A 22,067-nucleotide genomic window follows, 5' to 3' on the forward strand; every position below is an offset into this window, starting at 1 on the left:
ACACAAAAACACTACAGCTACGAACTCCAAGAGTTAGTGTTCTAACAAGAACAGAGGATAAACATAATTATTTTTTACGGAACAGTGAGGAACAAACATGGATCAGAGACTACACACTCGGCACAAATCAGTTCATCACGTCAAACTTGAGAAGATCAACATATTTGAAAGACCAATCTCACCATTAAAGTAGTTAATCAAGCCAAACTTCAGATAATCAACAAAGTCCATGATCAATTTCATCACTAAATTAGTGCAGCACGCAAAACTTAGAGCATCTCCAACAGCCGCGCTAAGCGCCGCGCGCAAAAAACCTGTTTGCCGCGCGCGCTTCGGCTGGTTTAGCGCGCCCGCCTGCGCTGGCTCCAGCAGCGCGCGCGCCGCTCCAGCAGAGCGCAAAAATACAGCGCGCGCGCCACACAAACCACATATACATGTATTATGAGCAAAAATAATCAAACAAACAAAATAAATCAATAATAAATAGTTCAATTTCGTTATCATTACAACTCAAACAAATAGTTTATCGTTCAGTACAACAAATGCAATAAACACAACAAATAGTTCATGAACAATACAATGTCGAATGCAGATATCATCATGCTCTTTGTCGTCCATGCCATGCCCACCACTCTTCAATCAAATCATTCTGAAGTTCGTTGTGCGTTGCGGGACGCCGAATGGCATGATAGGAGGCAATAAAACGGGCTACCCTTTCAGCCCTCCGTCGCACTCGCACGGGATATTCCAAAAGCTCATACTGTGAGTAGTCTAAATCTTGGCCACGCTCATTCTCGATGATCATGTTGTGCATGATCACACAAGCGTGCATGATGTACCAAAGCATTTTTTATCCCAAAATCTAGCCGGTCCTCTCACAATAGCAAATTGGGCTTGCAAAATCCCAAATGCTCTCTCCACATCTTTTCTAGCCGCCGCATGAGCATTGTGGAAGTCAAGATTTTTCTTACCTTCCGGCTTTTTCAATGGCTTCATGAAGGTTTGCCACTTTGGATAGATGTCATCCGCTAGATAATAGCCATAGTTGTACGTACGGCCATTTGCTACAAACTGCACCGGTGGCAACTCACCGTTTGCAATCTTATTCATCAGTGATGACCGGTTGACAACATTGATGTCATTCAAAGATCCAGGCATTCCAAAGAATGCATGCCAAATCCAAGTCTCCTGATCGGCCACTGCTTCAAGGATTATAGTGGAACCCTTTTTTTGGCCGTGGAATTGCCCCCATGCCTTTGGACAATTCTTCCAACTCCAATGCATGCAATCTATTGAGTCAAGCATGCCAGGAAAACCGCGAGCTTTGTTCATCGCCAATAGCCTTGCGACGTCTTCAGCATTGGGAGATCTCAAATACTCCTCGCCAAACACTTGCACAATTCTCACTGCAAAGCGCTTGACACACATGATGGCTTGGCTCTCACCCATAGCCAAGTGATCATCAACAAGATCAGCCGGTATACCGTATGCCAACATACGCAAAGCGGCTGTCACCTTCTGAAAGGTGCTATGCCCGAGCTCTCCGGCGGCATTCCTCCTTTGCTGAAAAAAACAGTCATGGCTCGCTAGTTTCTCTGCAATGCGCCTGAACAACTCGGTGCTCATCCTAAACCGGCGATGAAAATACGACTCGAGGTATATGGGATCTCCGCAAAATAATGCCTGATCAATCTGTTGTGGGCATCGATCCTATCCCTCCAAATTTTCTGCCGACCCATAACTGAACCACCGTGCTTCGGTTTTTTTTATATGCATAGCTAGGATCATTGCAAGATCCTCCTCCTCTTCCATATCAAATTCTTCTTCGGAAGAATCATACGACGAACTCATCTACAATGTTCAATACTATACTATAAAAACTACAATTCAAAACATGCATCAAATTCATGAAGTTTGAGCAATACATACCTTGTAGGCGTTTTGTCAAACACCTTGCGGGCGCGGCACGGCAGCGAGCGTTCAGGCGCTGTTCCTCGGACGACGGAGGCGCGCGAGCGCCGGCGGGACTAGGAGGGGATGGGGCGGAAGCGCGGGCGCGCGGGGATAGGCCGGGGAAGCCTGAACGGTCGCCGGGGGGCGCGGGCGGCGGCGGCGCGACCGGACGGGGGGTGGAAGTGGGAGAGGAAGTGCGGGCGCGAGAGCTGGAGTGTGCCGCGCGCTGCAGCGGGCGCCCGAAATACACCGCGCGGCTAAGTGTTTTCGACCGCGCGCCCAACCCGTTATAGCGCGCGCGCCGTTTTTGTGCGCCCGCTGGAGCGACCCGCCGCGTTGCGCGCGCGCTAAAACGGCCTAATTTGCGGCGCGGCGCTAGTTTAGCGCGGCTGTTGGAGATGCTCTTAGGAGATCAACAAGGTTTCACCACCAAATCAGTTCACCATATGCCAAACTTGAGGAAATCAACATAGTTTCATGACCAATTTCACCACCAAAGTAAGTTTCATCATACGCCAAACTTGAGGAAATTAACAGAGTTCCCAACCAACTTGACCACCAGACCACGATCCAAGACGATCAACGAAGCAAAACGAAGAAAGAAAGACAACAAACATCACCAAATCAACAAGGCGTCTCTTATACTCTCGCACCGGCCATCTTCCATGAGCACTGCCACTAAGGACTACTTGACTCGCCTCTCTGCTCGACCTTCACGTGGAAGACGCTCTTGCGCTCCTCTTCCTTCACCTTGAGCAGGGTCACCTAGAGGACGCCATTCTTCATCTCGGCCTTGATCTTGTTTATCTTACGCGTCAGTAGGCATCTCCATGCGGCGGTTGTACCTCGGCACCGCAGAGTCGTCGTCGCCGTCCCAGGGCTGCTTCTCGCCCTCGCCCTTGATCATCAGGATGTTCCTTGGTAGCGAGGGAAGAGGAGCGCTCGGAGCCCATGGTCACGCAGTGCGCCAGCCGCATCTCCTCCACCTCAGGCACCGTCACGTCCACGGTCTTGCAGTGCCATCCAGCAAAATGTTATTGTTTCAGAGAAATGGATCAAATCCCATTTTTCGTTGAGATCACAAGAACAGTGAACAAAATTCGAGCCTTACCTCCCACCCGTAGTGTGCGCACAGGATTTGCAGAGCCTTGTCGCAGCAGCCTCTGATGTCGTCGGAGCTGTCGTTGAACCACTGCGTTCAAAATGCCAATTGTTATTACTATGCTGCATGTGTTCATCATCAAGCTTGAATCATTCTGTATCTGAAGATGGAGACGCTTGCTCACTTTTCCGTATCTTGCAAGCCCAGGCATGGGTGGATGTCAGCAACGGCAGATTTAGCTGGGGCTGCAAATAAATCTGTCAAAAAGACGCCAGTTTCAGTGAACAATTACAATCCAGGTGGTTTATGCGTGCAAATTTAGTTGAATACCTCCCATGCATCCAGCAAAAGTAGCAAAATTACCCGGGAGTGAGCTGGTCTGGACTGATCAACCATGACCGCGTAGTTGAAAGATCAATCAGTCACATGCATGGTAAGATGAGGAGAATGCAGATACAACAGGAACATCCATTTGGTTCATGTTCGAAAAGTAATAACGAAAGCACTAGTAGCTAGTTTATGCAAGAAGAAGCGTGAAGCCTAAGGATGGCAATTTTATCCATGGACATGGATATCCATGGATATCTGACCCGAATGGATAGGGTTTGGATATGCTTTTGTGTCCATGGGCGACGCCCAAACCCGATCCGATTGTTCGTGGATAGGGCATGGATATAATCTTGTACCCATGGATATACCCAAACCCGACCCGATAGTATGACTTAATGGGGGAAAATCTGCTATCCCTGCCTCACGGTCGTATGTCCCACAACAATTTTACACTTTTTTAATCTAAAACATGCATAAGAAATTACACAATTCCCATCGTAATTTTTTTTAGTTGACATTCAATCCCCTCTGTAACATACTCCAACACCCCTTCCCTTATTTTTACCTCCTTCTTAAATGACTCGTCATTCTCATTTATTAGAAAAATACTAAATGATCTTAGGTTGTTAGTGGATGTTGATTTACCATAAGTGAATCCTAGCCTACCACGAGGTGAAGAATGGAAGAGTTTATGTTAATATTGTGTTATGTCTTATTTATATGTCTCGAGAGGACCCAATGGATATCCAATGGGTATGGATATCCATCGGGTTTGGACATGGACACAATTTTTCACCCATGGATTTTTTCATGGGCGGGCAAAGACTGTCTTCATGGACATGGATATGGATTTGAGATTGTTCAACCCTATCCAAACCCGACCCATTGCCATCCTTAGTGGAGCCACTGACGCGACAAGTGCATCCTCGACCGTCAGCCCCGGCGTGGTCGTCCTCCTTCGCCACCCACCGTCCGAGTCGCGACGCTCCAGCAATGGAGGAGAGGCCTATCAGAGACAGCAGACGGGTCATATTGGTCGGCGCGCTGTGCGGGTCGAGCACGTCTGCAGAATCAACATCAAGGACGGCAAAAGCTGATAACGATTTGACTTCAGAACGAATGCAAAGAAACGGCGCACCACATGTGGGGAAGCAAAGCCCTGCGAGAAGAAGATGAAATGATGAGGTCGCAGTCGCAGTAGTCGTCGTCGCCGTAGTGGCCGACCTCCTTGACCTGGGTGTTGTACGGGCGGCGGGCGACGGTGACGGCGGGGGAATGGAGCGCGCAGAAGGCCACAGAAGCACCAGACTTAGGCTAGCCGGCGCAACACCCTTACAAGCGACTGCGGAAGCCATGGTCTCTCTCTCTCCACAGATGGCAGCAGGCGGCGACAGCGGAGGGCGGCGGCGGGCACGGACTAGGTTGGGGCGGTCCAACCAGGTGGGGAGGGCGGGGGGAGCTGTTTTATGTGCATAATTTGCAAAAGACCCCTGCTTTCCTGCATATTCAAGCGGCTGGAGACGAGGTGGCAGTCAGCATCCGCGTGGGACGAGTTGACCGCTGCCAAATCAGCGAATATGTAGACCAAACAGTATAATGGACCGTATGTGAACCCCTAGGACAAGTTTAGGGATGGTATTTTGGGTATTTTCAATTACGGGGACTAAAGTGATCGCCGGTGCAAGTTTAAGGATCACACACGGCGATGGAGCCCGCCGCCGACGACCTCCTCGCCGCACTCTCCTCCCCCTGCTCCGGCGCCGGTATTCACGCCCGCTTCGCCGCCTACCTCCAGCCCTTCTCCCCGTACCTGCTCGCCGCGAACCCTAACAACCCCAGGCCACCGCCCAAGAGGATGACGAAGCAGCCCACGCAGCAGCCGACCGACGCGGCCGCCGTCCGCCCCCTCGCGAAGCGGTTCCTCCCGTTCCTCTACCGCGCGCTCCAGCTCCTACGCTCGAACCCTAGCTCGGCCGCCGACGAGCTGCTCGAGATCTACGGCCTCGTCCTCGACTGCCTGGACGCCATCTCGGCGTGCCTCGCCGGGAAGCCCTACTCCGTGCTGCTCCAGCGCGGCCACTTCGTGCGCTGTCTCGAGTTGCGCGGCCACTACGCGCGCGCCGAGGCGGAGGCCGCCGCCACCCTCGACGCCCTCCGCTGCGCGCTCTCGCCGACGCCGATGACCGCCCTTGGGGCCGCGTCCCTCCTCCCCGAGCCTGCAGGCGTTGCAGGGGAGGACCCTGAAATCACCACACTCGCGGTTGAGCTCACCGTGTGCCTTGCTAATTGTGCCAGCAAGGGCAAGGTGAAGGAAGCCGCACCGTATCAACGGCTCCTTGTCCTTGTTGACCAACTTCGCCCATGGCTCCGGTGGCTCTGCTAACTCTGCATTTTTCTTCTTCACTAAACTAAACAAGGCATGCATATATGGTGTGTGACTATGAGATTTTGTCCGTTTGCAGGATTCTGACCGAGGAGTCCAGCAGGAAGCATCTCACTCTGCTTGTGAATGCACTGAGCCGTTGTGCTATTTTCCTTGCTGCCGAATCTCTGTTTTTCAATGAAAAGCTTGTGCACAAGTTCTGTGTTGCAACCTTACAGGAGTGTGAGAAGCCACAAATGATCGAACACTTGCCCGCTGTACGAGCACTAGCGAATTAATTGCGATTGGAACTCAACAGATATAACTTAATTATATTGATTTGTTAATGGTTTTACTGTTTATTCTGGTTGAAGGTTGCACGCGTGATCTGTTCTTCTGTAGATTTGAGTTGGGGAGGGAGCACACATCTTTTGCTTGGTGTGTTGAAGATTGCTGTTTCACATGTCAAGGTAAATCCCACTGGAACATGTTGCATTTCACTAAAATTCAGAAGAACATTAAACTGCATGAAGTTTAGCATTAAAAGTCGTTACTTGACTATGCCACATGAATGTGAAGCTAGAAAATGGTTCCTAAATTTTGTAAATTCAAATTATTAGTGGGACTTGCTTTAGAGATGTGTGTGATTAAAATTGGAATAAGGCTTATCAATAGTTGGACTTGGTAAACCTATCTTGCTAATCATTGTTTCTAGCTATGGTTTACACTTCTTTGGGCACCACATTTATTCTATAATTTATACTGGATTATAAAATCGTGCTCAAGAAACTGTTCATCTGCGTCAAGTATAGTAAATTCCGTGCAAAGTATTTAGTATTTACACTTTTGGTTGCTTAAACCATATAGAGCTCCACTTCCCTGTGACCGAGCAATTTCACGCAGATAAAACATGTTGTCTTTCACATAATTCAGAAGCACATGAATCTGCACTAAGGCTCAGTTTGCGGTTGCTTAACTGTTCTGTGCTGTGCATATTTAATGTCGTGGAAAATTAGACACACAAGTAGGCAAAAGAGGGTCAATCAAACACTAAAATGAACAAAAGCGGGTTGGGAAAACGGTATTATGATAATCCACTGAAGTACCAATCGCAACTCAAGTTTAGCAGTAAAAGTGGTGACTTGACAAAATCACATGAACGTGAAGCTGGAAGTATAGTTCATAATCTTATCAAAAATTATACTATTAGTGTGATTCCTTGTTTTGGAAGGGGAGCCTTGGAGCAGCAGTAAAGCTGTTGCCTTGTGACCATGAGGTCACGGGTTCGAGTCCTGGAAACAGCCTCTTGCAGAAATGTAGGGAAAGGCTGCGTAGAAAAGACCCAAAGTGGCCAGAACCTTCCCCGGACACTGCGCAAGCAACATCCTCTTGCAGAAATGTAGGGAAAGGCTGCGTAGAAAAGACCCAAAGTGGTCAGACCCTTCCCCGGACACTCCGCAAGCGGGAGCTACGTGCACTGGGCTGCCCTTTTTAGTGTGATTCCTAGTTTTGGAGATGCACAGGTGTGATTCAAAGTGATTAGGGCTTGTCAGTAGCTTAACTTTGTAAATCTATCTTAGTAAACATTGTTATTATTTTCCACCTATGGTTTACATTCCTCTATTGACAGACAGAGTGCCCTTGCTCATAATGTAAACCTGTTCCACATGAATACCTTACTGTGAGCTTGTGGTACTTTTGGGCTTTTGCTTATGGAGAAGCAAGCTTATGGATTTCGGTGGGGATAGATAAGCTCCGGTGGGGAGAAGCTCACAAAAACTGATATTCCCCTTCTTTTGGGCTTATGGAATTTGGACTTATGAGATGTGTAATGTCTACATTGCGCCTGAATCTATTATGTGAACTTATCTGCAAGTGAAATACATGTTGTTCTTCTACCACGATAGGTTGTAATCATCATCAGCTACCACTAACGGTATAAAATGAGATTTGTTTGAAGATGCACGCCATCTAGTTGTCAACAACAAAATTGCTAAGATGTCAAGCTGTAGTAGATTTCGCGATTTGCTCTCTGAACCTACTACAACAGTTAGACATCATGTGCTACTGCTAACTTCTTACCATTTATCAGACATCCAGAAATAATGCATTATCCTTTTTTGCCTCATGGGAGTGTAGAAGCTTAATTGGAGAAATCAATCTCAACCCAGGAATCGGTGCATTAGTACCGTAGGTACTAGATAGTGAATTGTAACTGAAAAAGATATGATTACTAGTTCACATGTTCATGCCGCCGGCTGAGCGGCTGCGGTCACACAGCAGAAGCAACAGCGCATGTTGTGCTCCAGGATGGGAAGCAAGTCAGCGGTACCCTATGCTGCGACGCGACCACACGGAGGAGGCAGCGCCGGTGGAGGGGTGCAGCAGATTGGCCGTCCGGTTGGTGAACCAGGCGTCCAGGGAGGCCGCGCGCTACCCGCCCACATGGAAAATTGAATGAATAGCATTTGGGGAGGCTACCGGCGATGTGGGGCAGCGGCGGCGTCAGGGGAACGGGAGGAACCCTAGAAGCGAGATGGGAGGGTAGAGACCAGTCAATGCGTTTGTGAAAGAAAGATGGAAAACGATTCGTTTAGTTTGGTGGTGGCAGTGTGGACGTAAATAGCTCAAACATTAGGGGTAATGAGATATACCTCTTCGTTTCTAACCCAAGAAGCTCGGGAAGCTGGCAATTTTTTGCTTCTCCGCCCAGCCAAATTGCACTGCGGACCAGGCTGGCGGTGGGGAGAAGCAACCCAGAAATTTTGACTTCTTTTGGGCTCCGGTGTGGAACCTATAAGCAAAGTGTAGAAGCCCAAAAGAAGGGGCCTTAATTTAGTGGCGATACTGAATGTGCTAGATGTCTTGGAGCGGCAGATGCTGTTTAAGAATCCTGATTCAGTTTGTTGTTCTATCTTTGAAGCATTCTACCTCATTGTGATTTCTGATGGCCTAAGTCGCAAAGCAGATTTCTGGTGCACTTCGGGTCTCATATATTGTTTGCACTGGGTGTATTAATTCCATACTGCTCATCTCCATCCTGTGAAAATTATAAGACAATGAGTTTTTTCACCAAAAATACATTGTTAACTGTTGTAATATCATGTAAACATTTTCAGGATGACTTACCGAAAGCTGTAAACGAGTTCCTGAAATTTGTAGCATATTTTTTCCGAAGCTTTCTTTCTTCAAATAGGAATGTACATGCTGGTGCTTCAGAACTACTTTTACAAGGTGATTATTTTCCCGAGGTACATTCTGCACTATTTAATAGCAATGCTTGATGTTAATGCATACCATACAGTGCCATTGTTATTTTTTGACTAATTTATTTTCTTGCAAATTACAGATTTCCGCGCCCATCGCCTCAGTTCTCCATCTCTATGCTACTGTATTACGCTTCAGTACACAGCAAATAAAAAGCGAAGATCACCTGACCATGGCAGTGAATTTTCTCAAGAATGAAAAGAATGTACAAACTTTGAACACTGCACTTGACACACTAGCACGGATTTTCGTGTCAGCGATGGCAAATCCAATCAACGTGATAGTTTGGGGAAATATGCAAGTCGTCGAACAGACGCCGGACATCCCAATAAGAAACACACTTATAGTTATTCTCAGTCACATGAGCATATTTATTTTGTGGCGTATCTTGATTCTTTGGAGTTCCTTCGCAAGATACTATTATTGCAGCATGCAGATGTGGTTTGGGAGAACTTCTCTAAAGGAAAAACAGTCCCCAATTTGGGAAATATGACTTGTGTCTTAATGGCACTGGACCAATTCATTGATTCCAGCTTTGTTGAAAATCATAAGTATTAACAAGTGAGTGATTTCTGATTTTGCAAGCTGTTTTTTTTTTTGTGCTGTAACAGTTGTACGAAAAGGTCTGAAGAAGAGGAGGAGAGATTGCATAAACAACGTGTAACCTTAATGAATACCCTAGTTTCAGCGATCAAAATTTCCTTTGTGACCAACGAGGCTACCCAGGTACTTAAGTCGCTTGTCCTATACTTATATTGAATCTTATTAGTTCGAACAGAAGACCATTTAGTCATTTACAGCTGGGTACTATTACATGCATTACAGAATCCCCTGATTCAGCCTGTTATTGTATCACTTCTGAGTATCATCATTTTGTTGCATGTATAAATTATTATGAATACATTTGCGTAGTCTCCAATACCAGTCCCATTTGTGGAGAATTGATGTTTAAATTACCGATTTACTATTTTCTAATACCATTCTTATTACTAACGCATTTTGCTTTCATTATCCAGAAGAGCTTGTCTTCTATCAGTTGTGCCATTTCAAGTACATGGATAAAGCTTGATGAGCTCAAATTTTTAATCCATTCCATCAGTAACATTGGTGCGACACTTTATAATATTGGACATCTTGAAGAGGTGCTGGTCTATTACTTAATTTTGCTTTTAACTATGGACTTCTATATGATTGACCATTGTAACTGCTTCAGGCACCAAAGGCATTAGAACTATGCTGTCAAACAACATGGGCATACGCCAGACTTTCTTACTGTAGACTATCAGCAAGAACGGAAGGTCACATCATTACTGAGGATCTACCAAAAGATACACTGAAGGATATCATTACAGCTGCATTTGCAAGGATAACAAAGATGGTTGGCATTCTCGATAGATGTGGCTCAAAAGCGATACGTGGTATTATTGTGAAGAGCCTGTCTGAATTTTTTGTTTATGGTGACACATCTGATTATCACGAAAGCTATTTGGCTCTGATAAAGTTATGGGTGAAGGTATTATCATTAAAAAACCCAGAGAAACTATCCCGCTTCAAACACTTTGTTGATGTGGTTTCATTTATTTTCTTATGCAAACTTTAAATAACACTTAAGGATTTTGAAGATTACCAACGAGTGGATAGTGCTCCTCTTCTCTATCACTCTCTTATGGGCTGCTCGCCTCCCTTGCCAATGAAGTTCATAGGCTTAATCGTAGAGCAGGTATCAAATTCTGTTTTGTTAAGATTAACAATGGTGTATCTGTATTTTGATCTCATTCTGATGCAAAGTGCTTTCGACGTGCTTTGGTTTTTGCAGGAATTATTAGCATATGGAGAATCTCGTGTGACCATGCTCTGTGCAAATATGCAACATAGAATAGTAGATATTCTATTGAATGAAATATATTGTTCAAAAGAATATTATCTGGACAGATCAAAGGTTTTAGTTAGGAAGGCATGTATACTCCGTGGATCTGGGGTGCAAAACATAAGCAACTGTCTTGAGTCCTTATCTGAAGCCATATCTTTACTGGTAAGCCCCCCTCCCCTTCTTGTCCTGTTTTCTTATGTATACCACAAGGGATATCTAAGATTCATTTTCTTACATCAAACCAGCAAGGCATCTTACTGGATTCATCTCAAGGCAATGCAATTGTGATCCATGAATTGGCTATTGCATATTGCCTGCATGCACATTGTGCCCAGGAAGCCAATCATGGCGGCAAGGTAACTGCTTCATATGAATTGCTTGTACAGTCACTTGTATATTAGCTATACCATGCCTCTGCTTTGTTTGCTTATGGTTTTTTGTTTTTTCGAATAGGTAATCTTTGATAATGCTAGGAGTGTTGTTGGCCTGTGGTCAAAGATGGGTACTTTTGATCATTGTTCTCCTGGTGGGATCTTTCAGCAGCAATCCAAAACTCTTGTACCACTTCTTTGTTCCCTGGTTGATTTGCTGGCAATGAAGGTAAGGCCATGCTAAAAACTATTAGGTTCGATAAGATGCAACTGCTGGCTTTTAGCAAGATAATTATGTGCTTTTACTTTATATCAGGGCTGCTTTGAGGTTCAGTTTGAACTGTGCAAGCTTATCATAATGATATGGAAGCAAGAAAACTTACCCCTAGAAAAGTTATTCTCCATGTTATTTATCAACGGGCGCCTTAATCATGCGTGCTGTCATCTCCCGATGGACCAGAATTTTGTTTCTTATGTGGCACGGCATCTTGGTTTTGATTGCCACAATACAATATTTTGGAGAAACTGTTTCAAAGAAGATTATCCTTCTCTTACTATGTTTCTTCAGCGGTTGTGGCCTGTTGATTTCTTTTCTCAATCATGTGAACACTCCTTTGGAAATCAGTTTGGTTTCAATGCTAGTGTTGATGAGATTGATAAAGTTGCATCATCTCTGGTTTCTGAAGTAAGCTTTGTTTCTTGCATTGCAGTAATGTAGTATGCATCGTCTTTTCGTTTTTTGATGCATCTTGTATTGTTTGATTTTGCAGGGTCCTTCGGGTAATCAATCAACCTATCTGGCTGGCTGTATATACTATGATTTGTCAGAAAGACTTCTGTCAAGAGGACAAGTTCTCCAGGTAATCTGTTTCTTTCTCATCAATTTACCTTGGTGGAAAATCTCCAGTTATTATGAAATTTCCTTGATGTGGAACTGCTCTATAGTTTAGCCTCCCTGTAATTAGAACACCCTTTATTGTATTTTTGCAGGCCATTTCATATGGAAGAGAAGCTCTCCAATTGCGCAAGAAGCTCCTAAAAAAGAAGTTCAAATTTAATTTGGGCAAATTTGTAAGTGGGGAAAGCCAATATTCTGGTGGGCAAGGCTTTGTTTCACTTGAAGCATGGGGACCAACGATGGCTGGAATCTGGCCAGATTGCACCAGGCCAAGCAGCATGAGAGATTCTTTCCTTACCCCATGGAATGTACTTAGATGTTATCTTGAGAGCATATTACAGGTATGTCAATAGTGTGGTATGTGTTAATTTCAGTACCAGCAAAATGATTGAAGGAGTTGGTGGAATATGTGTACCACCGTAGCCATCTATCACATGGTAACATGAGTCAATTCTACCTATGAGCGATGTCTCGTGTTGACACTGCTCTGGCTGTTGGTAGTACCGCAATCATTTAGTGTAAAACCTGGCCTCAAGTAGGCTACAGACATTCTCATATTATTCATGTTTTTTCACGACGTACTCAGGTTGCTGTGATGCATGAATTGGTTGGCAATGGTGCCGAAGCAGAAGTTTTATTACGGATAGGAAAGGAGATATCATGTTTCCAAGGACTACCAATTTTTGCTGTTGTCTTTACATCAGTGTTAGGTACGTACATCTATTAATGATCTATCTATTACTTCATTGTTCTTTTGTTCATCTGTCCATTCTGTCTCATGTTTTAGGTCAAATATACCACAAGAGACTGCTATGGGATGCCGCTGAGGGTGAGCTTAAACATGCTAAGGACCTCCTTGCAGAAAATGATGAATTCATTTCATGCAAGACATGCAAGTTGACTCTGCAGATATCAGTTGATGTGCAAGCTGGAGATCTGTCTTGGAATCTCTTTGAGAAAGACTTGCAGAAACAATCAACAGGCAATTTGTCTAGTGCTTTAGGCATGTATCAATCTGCCGTGGAGAAATTGAATAACTCTGGTTTGGATTTTTCTGCTGGATCCTGTGATAAAGTTAATACTAGTTGTATGTTGTGCAGCAAAGATTCTATTGCAGAAACCAAGCGTGGAGCTTGTAATAATGGGAAAGAACCCTTAGCAGCCAAGGATGGAGTTTTACCTCCATGTACTCCTTGTTTGTTGTTCAGTCAGGTACCTATTGACCAGTACGATGAACTTGTGGGATTAAAATCTGAAAGGGAGAATTTGAAGAGTGCCGAAAGTGCTCCACCATTGGATGTTAAAGTTAAGAGGGCATCTGGAACTTCATTACGTTTAGCTAAAGAACAGAATGTGTCAGCTCATGCAAAGACTAGAACCACCCGATCTAGTAAGCGAACTGCACATGTGAAAAGTGAAAAAGACTTGGCTGAACTGAATAGCAAAAATGACATATCTTATAGCAAGGAATTGTCCACAGATGGTTTGGTCTGTGGGAAGCTAAACTGTTCTCTTGATGGTGTTGGCCGCAACAGAGATGACATATGCAATATGTTTGGATGTTGGAGCTGCCTTTTTGTTAATTCACTCAATTTTGAGTGCATTGAGAATATACTGCAGTTCAGAGAAGATTGCATTCGCCGACGCCATCTTGTGTCGCTTCTGTTAAAAACAGGTACTATTTTTTTGTTCATGTTCTGTTAATGCCTCAAATCAATATGTGTTATACTGCAGTTAAGAGACACACAGTTGAGGGTTTCGCATGGCTATAGGAGGCTAAGGGACCTCATTGTTTGGTGACATGGTGCTTCTATGTCAAAACACAAGTGTAGCGAGCTCAGCTATTAGTACATGAACGTGGTCCGTGGAGCTAGAAAAGTGTGGCGAGCCACAACTGTGCCAGTGGAACAAATAGTAGCCTAAGTTTCTTACGCAAGTTGTGCGAGTAGGCACTGCCTGAAAGCTCTCACAACACACATATAACACTCCATATTTCTACACATGATACTTGGAAATTGTATGGATCATGTAGTTTAAGTAGCTTGATCTAAGTTCTTCTGTGATTGAGCTACCTGTTGGTTATTATTTAGTTAAGTTCCTTAATTCTTTCATATTGTTCAGTCCTGATGTGTTGCCTATTGCAGCAAGAACCTTGGGAGCCCAGGGTGGAAAACATGGAGCTCATGAAGTTCATAGTATCTACTGGCAGTGCATATCATTGTTGTATTTCAGATCTCTTCCTCAAGGGTGTTATAGAACATATGGGCCTCGTTTAGTTGAACTGATCATGAATGAAAATACTGGTGATTTTCTTTCTTTAGAGCGTGCAGAAATACTATGTAGTATGAGTTCCTTTTTGCTGAAGGGTTTCCTTTCAGAACAGTCAAGGTTTGTCTCATCAACTCCCAGTTGTGCATTTCACGTGCAGAACATTCTGATTGTAGCATTTCACGACCCTTGCTATAACTGTCATCATTGCATCACTATCTGCAGGGATGGTTGCTGCAGCTTCTGTAGTGTACAAATGTCTGATGTTGTTTCATGGTTGCTGAAAGCTTTTGTGCTATCTGGAGAGAGTCCTTCACTTCTCCAGGAGGTCTGTGATATCCTTCAGTCATGTGCTCTTGTAATTTTAAATGCTTAGTGCGTAATATCTATTTTACCTTTTTGTGAGTTGCTCCTGAAGTAAGCCTATTTTTCCCCCCCTTTTGTGGCTCCTGTGTTGAAATGCAACTCCCCTGTTGCAGGTTTGCAGGCTACTTACATGCATATTCTTACTATCAACGATAGATTCCACGGTCCAATTACCTTTGTATTCCAAGGGATCTCTCTCTTTGAATCATTGGGCCGCATACTTCCACCAAACATCTGTTGGAACTTATCTCAATTGCCATTACCTTGCGAGCTTACAAGCATTGCACAGAAAAACAGAATCGAAGGTTTGTACCATTCTAAGTTCACACCCAGATTAAAATAGTAGCACTCTTCATTTTTTCTAATAATTTCCCCTTTGCATTTTTAGGGTGTCACTGGAGATCTCACAGACAAGACAGATGAAGTTCCAAAGTTTCTAAGGTTTAAACTTTTAAATATTTATTTTGCTGATTTATTGTTTCATATGCTGCATGTACATTCATAATTAAACTACAATTTCTATATTAGGTTTTCATCGGCAGGCATGGAACATCTTGAAAAGCATGTAATTGAATTCTTCCATGAACTTCCTGATTTACCAATTGTGTGCATTAGTATGCTTGGAGGTGATATTGTGAATGTTCTTGGGGAAACACTTCTTCTCCCTTCCCCTTTTCCTGCTTGGATGTTGATCTCAAGGTTTGATTCAACAAACAAGCCTACCACGATGCTTCTACCAGTGGATCCTATTTCGAAAGGTGTGTAGATCTCCTCTTGTGATTGCATACTGTACTATGAGTTGATATTGGGTCTCTTGCACTTTTTATTCACATGTTTCTTGTTTGACAGAAGCAGAGAATGGAGACTCTTCTATCAAAGAACTGGATAATCCAACTAGAACATCAGATAAGGAATGGAAGTGCCCTTGGAGCTACACTATAATAGACTATGTGGCTCCAACTTTCAAAAAGCTACTTGAGGATAACTTTAGATCCCTCTCTGGTGCGACCCACATTCCAGAGGATGGAAAAGCAAACACCATAAGGTGGTGGTCAGATAGAATGAAGCTCAATGATGACCTTAGTGAGATGTTGGAGTAAGATTTCTTCTGTCTATTATACGGAAAGCTGTATATATTTTACAACGATACTCTAGATATCTTGCTCAATACATTATTGAAAATTTGTGTTGTCATGATAAGATTATATTTCAATAATCATTTTCCTTTGTTCTGATATCTTGTTCATGGTTTTGAACAGAAACATTGAAGAATTGTGGCTAGGACCCTGGAAATGCCTTCTCCTGGGCCACCAATTAGCTGACCAACATAGCAAGGCAGTGCTGGAAAATCTAATCACTGCTCTGGAGTCAGAATTTAAACTTGAAGTAGATCCAGCACTCATCAAGGTCATCCTTGGTGGGGTTGCATCAGTGGATGAATTGAAAGAATGTGTTTCTCAACTTATATCATACAAAAGTTACTTTGGCAGGGGAGGGTGTTGCGGAAGAGATAGACTTAGAGCCTTCTGTTGCCAGACTGATGGTGAAGCTCTGGTGACCCTCGAGCATTTGTGCAATGGTATAGTGGATGAGCTATCTGAGCCAATTGACAGAAATCCGGTCATTTTAGTCCTGGATACTGATGTGCAGGTGAGCAACATGATATCCTTATTGTTGTCTTCTTCTGTTATTAAAAAGGTCTTTTTAGCTCTGTGTTATAAGTTTTGATGGATGTTCTGCTTTACTGATTAGCTGCTGGAAGGGATAATTACCATGAATGCTGTGTCATCTGCATCTAACCTGACGTGCTCTAATGTAATTCATTTTTGTGATAAATAATTAAACAATGAATGAAATTAACAGTGTAAGGTTAGACCTTCGATAGGTAAAGTTCAGTCATCTTAGCATGTATGTTGCTTGGGTACAACCCCATACTGTCTGCTTGAAGTTACTGCATGATCTTAGCATGTATTGTTTGTCTAGCAATATTGCCAGTAGCAGCTTTTTACGATACCCATCATATATCTTCTTTAACCTCTACATACAATGGCTGAATGCAGATGCTTCCTTGGGAGAACTTGCCTGCTTTAAGGAATCAAGAAATATACCGCATGCCATCAATGAGAAGCATCTTTCTAGCATTGACTAGAAGCACTAATCATCACAAAGATGCCAGTGCCATGGCCCCTCCTTTTCCTGTTATTGACCCTTTCGATGCATTCTATCTATTGAATCCTAGTGGTGATTTGATCAGCACACAAGAAGAATTTTATCAGTTGTTTAGAAACTATGAGTGGAAGGTAACAATGATATCCTCACTCTTGTTCAAACATCCTTTTTCTCACTCTGTATATTGCAAAAGAAAAATTCTACTACATGTGTTGTATAAAACAAAACGTGGTTTGGCATGCAGAAGTGGTAAACTTACTGCTCTCTTTACACTCCAGAAATGATAAATATAAATGGCTAGGCCATGAATCCAAGAATGATGCAAGCTTTGTTAAAGGATAAATTTGGATTATTCTTAAAACAACCACCAGCATATAATTGTGATGCATCGATGGCATGCAGGGAAATGCTGGGGATGCTCCAACAGCTGAAGAGCTCGTCTTGGCCCTGAGGAATCATGATCTTTTTCTCTACTTTGGACATGGAAGTGGTAATGCACTATGGATATAAATATTGGTAGCTTTGTCATTTTGTTGACTTTTGCGTAGTGTCGGAAGTCATTTGAACTTGGACAGCTTCAGCCTTTGAAGCTATCTAAGTGTGGTGCACTAGTACCATAATATCCACCTTACAGGGTACAAATAGCGCTTGCTAAAAAACACTCTGATTGTTTATTACAATTTGCTATCGGCATAGCTACCCTTGTGAATTTAATCTTCTATATCTAAATAACTAGCCCTCACTAGCCTATTTCTCTAAACATGCAAGCATGCCACCTCATCATTCAACATGCATGAAGAAAGGTTCACCACAACATGCAATCATGCACAATAAAAAGCCACTTCAACATCCAAATATGCATGAGAATTTACATTCTACTATGATATTTATTTTCATCTTTAGTTCTCATATTATTACTCTAAAAATTCATGTTCGATACAACCAGTTCTAACTGAATATATTGCAAAATATTCCCGCAACAACGTGCGGGGTATCATCTAGTTTGTACAAAATGCTCACCCAGCTTTATTGAAAGCTTCATGGGAACATTAACTAGATGGCACCATAATTTTAGGCTATAAAACTTATCACTTATAGTAGTAGTGGCATATTTATCAATAGAAACTACTGCTTGTGATGCTAGTGCCAACTAATGTCTCAAGTTCATGCTATTACTGTCTAGGAATATGAACTCCAACCACTAAGTAAGAAGTGTCCACTATTCAGATACTCCCTCTGTAAACTAATATAAGATCGTTTAGATAACTACTTTAGTGATCTAAACGATCTTATATTAGTTTACAGAGGGAGTACTTGTTAAAAACTGGTAGCTCAGGTAGGTACCTGTTGTACTAACACGGCTAGTCTGGAACAATGTTGCAGGAAGTCAGTATGTCTCTGGAAAGGAAATTGAGAAGTTAGATAACTGCGCAGCTGCTCTTCTTATGGGTTGCAGTAGTGGGACACTTCATTGCAAAGGCGGTTATGCTCCTCAAGGGGCACCTTTGTCTTATTTATTTGCTGGTTCTCCTTCTGTCATTGCAAACCTCTGGGACGTCTTGGATAAAGATATCGATCGATTTAGTAAAGCATTGCTGAATTCATGGTTGCAAGAAAAATTTAAGGCCGCCAAGAATTGCCCTAAATGTTGCCGCCCACTAACACAAGAATTTGAGTCCACAACGATTGCTGCAAAGGATAATGGTAGGCCAAGACGAAAAGGTACACGACAAGGTCAGAAGCAGCAGCAGACAGGAGAGATAGATGGCAGTAGTAACTGCTGTAATTGCAGGCATAGGAGAATAGCTACGCATCTAAGTGAAGCTAGGCGTGCTTGCAGGCTTCCGCTTATTATCGGCGCATCTCCTGTTTGTTACGGTGTGCCTACTATCATCAGGAAGAAGTAATGGTCTGCGCTTTAATGGGAGACTAGCTTATCCCCGCGTGGCGCCACGCCGCGCCGGTCGATACGGTGCGGTTATATGGATTATGTTTCTTCTTTGTAATACATGTTTTTATTTTAGGACGCCAGATGATCGCATGAGAAACTATGGATGTAGCAAGAAGAGATGGGAGGATGATGCATGTGAACAAACATGGGAATACACAATGACATATCTCTAGTAGGGACAATTTATTTTGCCGAACGTGGCGCGGGTCATTGACAGATTAGATCACCTGGTGTAGCCTCCTATTGGATTAGCTTCTATGATTAAGTAGTAAAGAGACACAAACAGTCGGAATTATATATATACACCATATGTAGTTAATATTTTTTCTTCTTCGTACTTTTTTCCATAAACAAAGTATTTTTATTTAACATGCGCCTAAAACAAAAAACAAAAACAAACTGGTGTGACTACGTACGTACATGGTGCCCATGAAAGGGAACGCCCGTTGCCAAGGTGGCCACGTGCATGGATCATGCATGGAGGGAATAGTATGCATGATCGACCATAGCTGTACGCTGCATGGTGCAAGACCATGGCGTGGCGGCGGATCGGGGCTGGCGCAGGGGCGGCGGTGCAGGCGCGGATCCGGCTCGGATCTGGCCCTGCCGGTGCAACCTCGGCTTCAGCGCGGGGAGAGGCTGGATCCTGGCCGGGCTTGGCCGGATCTAGCTTCTCCGCCCTCGATGGGGCTCGGTGGCTTCGTTCCGGCGGTCAGCGAGGGCTGGATCCTGGGGTGGCGGCCCCGGATGGCGGAGGATATGTCGGCGGCTGTGGACTCGCGACGGGCAACGCGGCGGCCGCGGTGGTGGATGGTCCGTGCACAAGACGCTTGATAGAGGCCATTGGAACAGATCTGGGTGAAGACCTGCTCGCGGCTGCTGCCGAGGCCGGCGATGGCGGCACTATTCGATGTCGTTCCTTTATTGAAGGCATCGCTGTTGAGAAGTTTCAGGCCACTATCTGCTACCTCCGGGGGAAACCCTGATCAGTAGATCAGATGACAGCGGCATTATTTTGTCGTTTCCCTTTTGTGGCGTCATTCTTGGAGGTGTACACGGACTCGAGGGACCGGTGGACGGAATAATTGGTGGAGCGGTGATTCATCCTGCATATTAATGTCGGCGTTTCTCATAGACGTGGCGCAGTGGAGACTCGGCGCCCGATGTGTGGCGAGGAACTCGCTCAGGAGGGTGATGTTATCAGGCGTCGTGGTTCTTCTTCCAGCTGCACCGACCCGCGTCACCGCTGCGTCGCCCCTTCGGGCCGTAGTACCGCGGCCCGCGGTCCACTGCCGCCTAAAGGCCGTCCGCTCCAGGACGTCCCCGTGGTAGCACCGACCCTCGCGCCGCCACTGTGTCGCCCCGTCGGGCCGTAGCGAGCGTGGCACGCGGTCCACGCCGCCGTTCAGAGGCCGTCCCCGCGGTTGCACCGACCTGCGCTCCTCCACCACGCCGCCCCTTCGGGCTGTCGCGCCGCGGCCCGCGGTCCCTGCAGCCGCCCCGAGGTCTTCCTGCCGTCACCCCGACCTGCCTACCGCCGCTGCGTCACCCCTTCGGGCCGTAGCGCGGCGGCCCACGGTCCACTTCGTCGTCCACGCGCGTTGACTTCCTGTGGTATGCGTCGCGCCACCTCCCTTGGCGCGGGAACGCCACCGTCCGCGCCGGTCTTCGTCATGCTGTCGGGTTCTTCGCCTACTTCGAGTACCGCTGCCGCGCTCCTAACCTAGCCTCCGCCGCCGCTCTTCTTTGGCCGCCGCCGCTACCCACGTAGCCGCCGCTGCCCGTCCACCTCCTTCGTCTTCGTCCAACACCGGCCCGTCGCCAGTGTCGCCGTCATCTACCCCGACCACTTCGTCTACTCCGACAACCGCAGACGACATCGGCTCCGCGCTGATTGACGCCGCAACCGTCGTCGAGTCCTTCTCTGCTAGCCTCTCCGACTCCTTCGACATGGCGTACAACTTGTGCAGGTCCTCGTCTATGCATGCTCGGTGCTGGCAACACCGATGCGTGCCTTCGTCCATGACGTTTCCCCGGGCCTGGCAAGCCTGGTGTGGCGCTTCCTCAACTTCGTCTTCGTCCGTCTACGCATGCCCGGTGCTAGCAACACTGGTGCGTGCCTTCGTCTACAATGTGTCCCCGGGCTTGGCAAACCCGCCGCGATGCGTCGTCAACAACGTCTTCTTCCCGGCGCACCACTACTTCGACACCATTGCGCCCATGCTAACTCATCGCCCTTTTGCGCCTGCGGCTCCATGGCGACATCCTCGATACCGGCTCCCCGACTCAACATCGACCACGACATTCTTCGCGCAGCTACCTCGACCACGGCTACACCACCCTCGGCTCTCGGCTACCTCGACAAACGACACAAAGGGCTACCGCCTGCTTGAGCAACCTCGTTGGTTTCCACTCCAGCCACGACTCCGCGATGCGTCGACCGTTACGACTGTGGGGGGTGTCCGTCGGCTTGCCTTCGGATTCTTCTCCAGTCTCACCGTCTGCGTCGCTACCGTTGTGACTGCGGGGGGATGTTGAGTAACGTGATTGTATTAGGAAACATAGGTTAGACTAGAAAATATTCTGTCTTGCCTTGTACTCCAAATAGATCATGTACTCTTATATATATACCCACGAGGCTCAAGCAATACAATAAACTATTCCACCAATCCCTCTCTCCCTTCTAACAGGTATTCCTCCTTTTCAAAAAAAAAAAGATCGACCATAGCTTACTCACGGGCACGCATCACTGGTTTGACCACGTGCATAGTCTATGCAGGAAGGACGTGCGTGGCCGAGGTGACCACGTACATGGTTCAAGCGATGAACGGCCCATGCACACAGCTACGCGGTATTAAAGTAACGGAAAAGGATCCTTCGCATCTAAAGTAACACATTATTAGGCAGGATAAAAATCACAACATGACTAAGATAGTTTATCATGCAGATTTTATTCTCATCTAAAGGGAACACCCTTTATCATATGGTCCTGCAAATTCAATGGTGCTCATCATGAACTGCAGAGTGAACAGGATGCTTGTTCAAAATATCTTTTGAAATCATTTAAAACACTATAGATTAAATCAATTAACCATGCATTGCTGAAATAACCATTCCCCAAAGTCTTTCATTCTAAGCTCGCGCCCGTTCAGCCTGCCGA

At 45.3% G+C, this 22,067-nt stretch overlaps 2 pseudogenes; one reads left to right on the top strand and one right to left on the bottom strand.

Annotated features, from left to right (window-relative positions):
* Positions 1 to 2,444: 2,444 nt before the first annotated feature.
* LOC125536960 lies at positions 2,445 to 4,740 on the bottom strand (annotated as a pseudogene).
* A 261-nt stretch (positions 4,741 to 5,001) lies between these two features.
* LOC125537643 lies at positions 5,002 to 19,231 on the top strand (annotated as a pseudogene).
* The last annotated feature ends 2,836 nt before the right edge of the window (positions 19,232 to 22,067 follow it).

This window comes from Triticum urartu, chromosome 2 (assembly GCF_003073215.2).
Source record: "Triticum urartu cultivar G1812 chromosome 2, Tu2.1, whole genome shotgun sequence".
Taxonomy (NCBI): domain Eukaryota; kingdom Viridiplantae; phylum Streptophyta; class Magnoliopsida; order Poales; family Poaceae; genus Triticum; species Triticum urartu.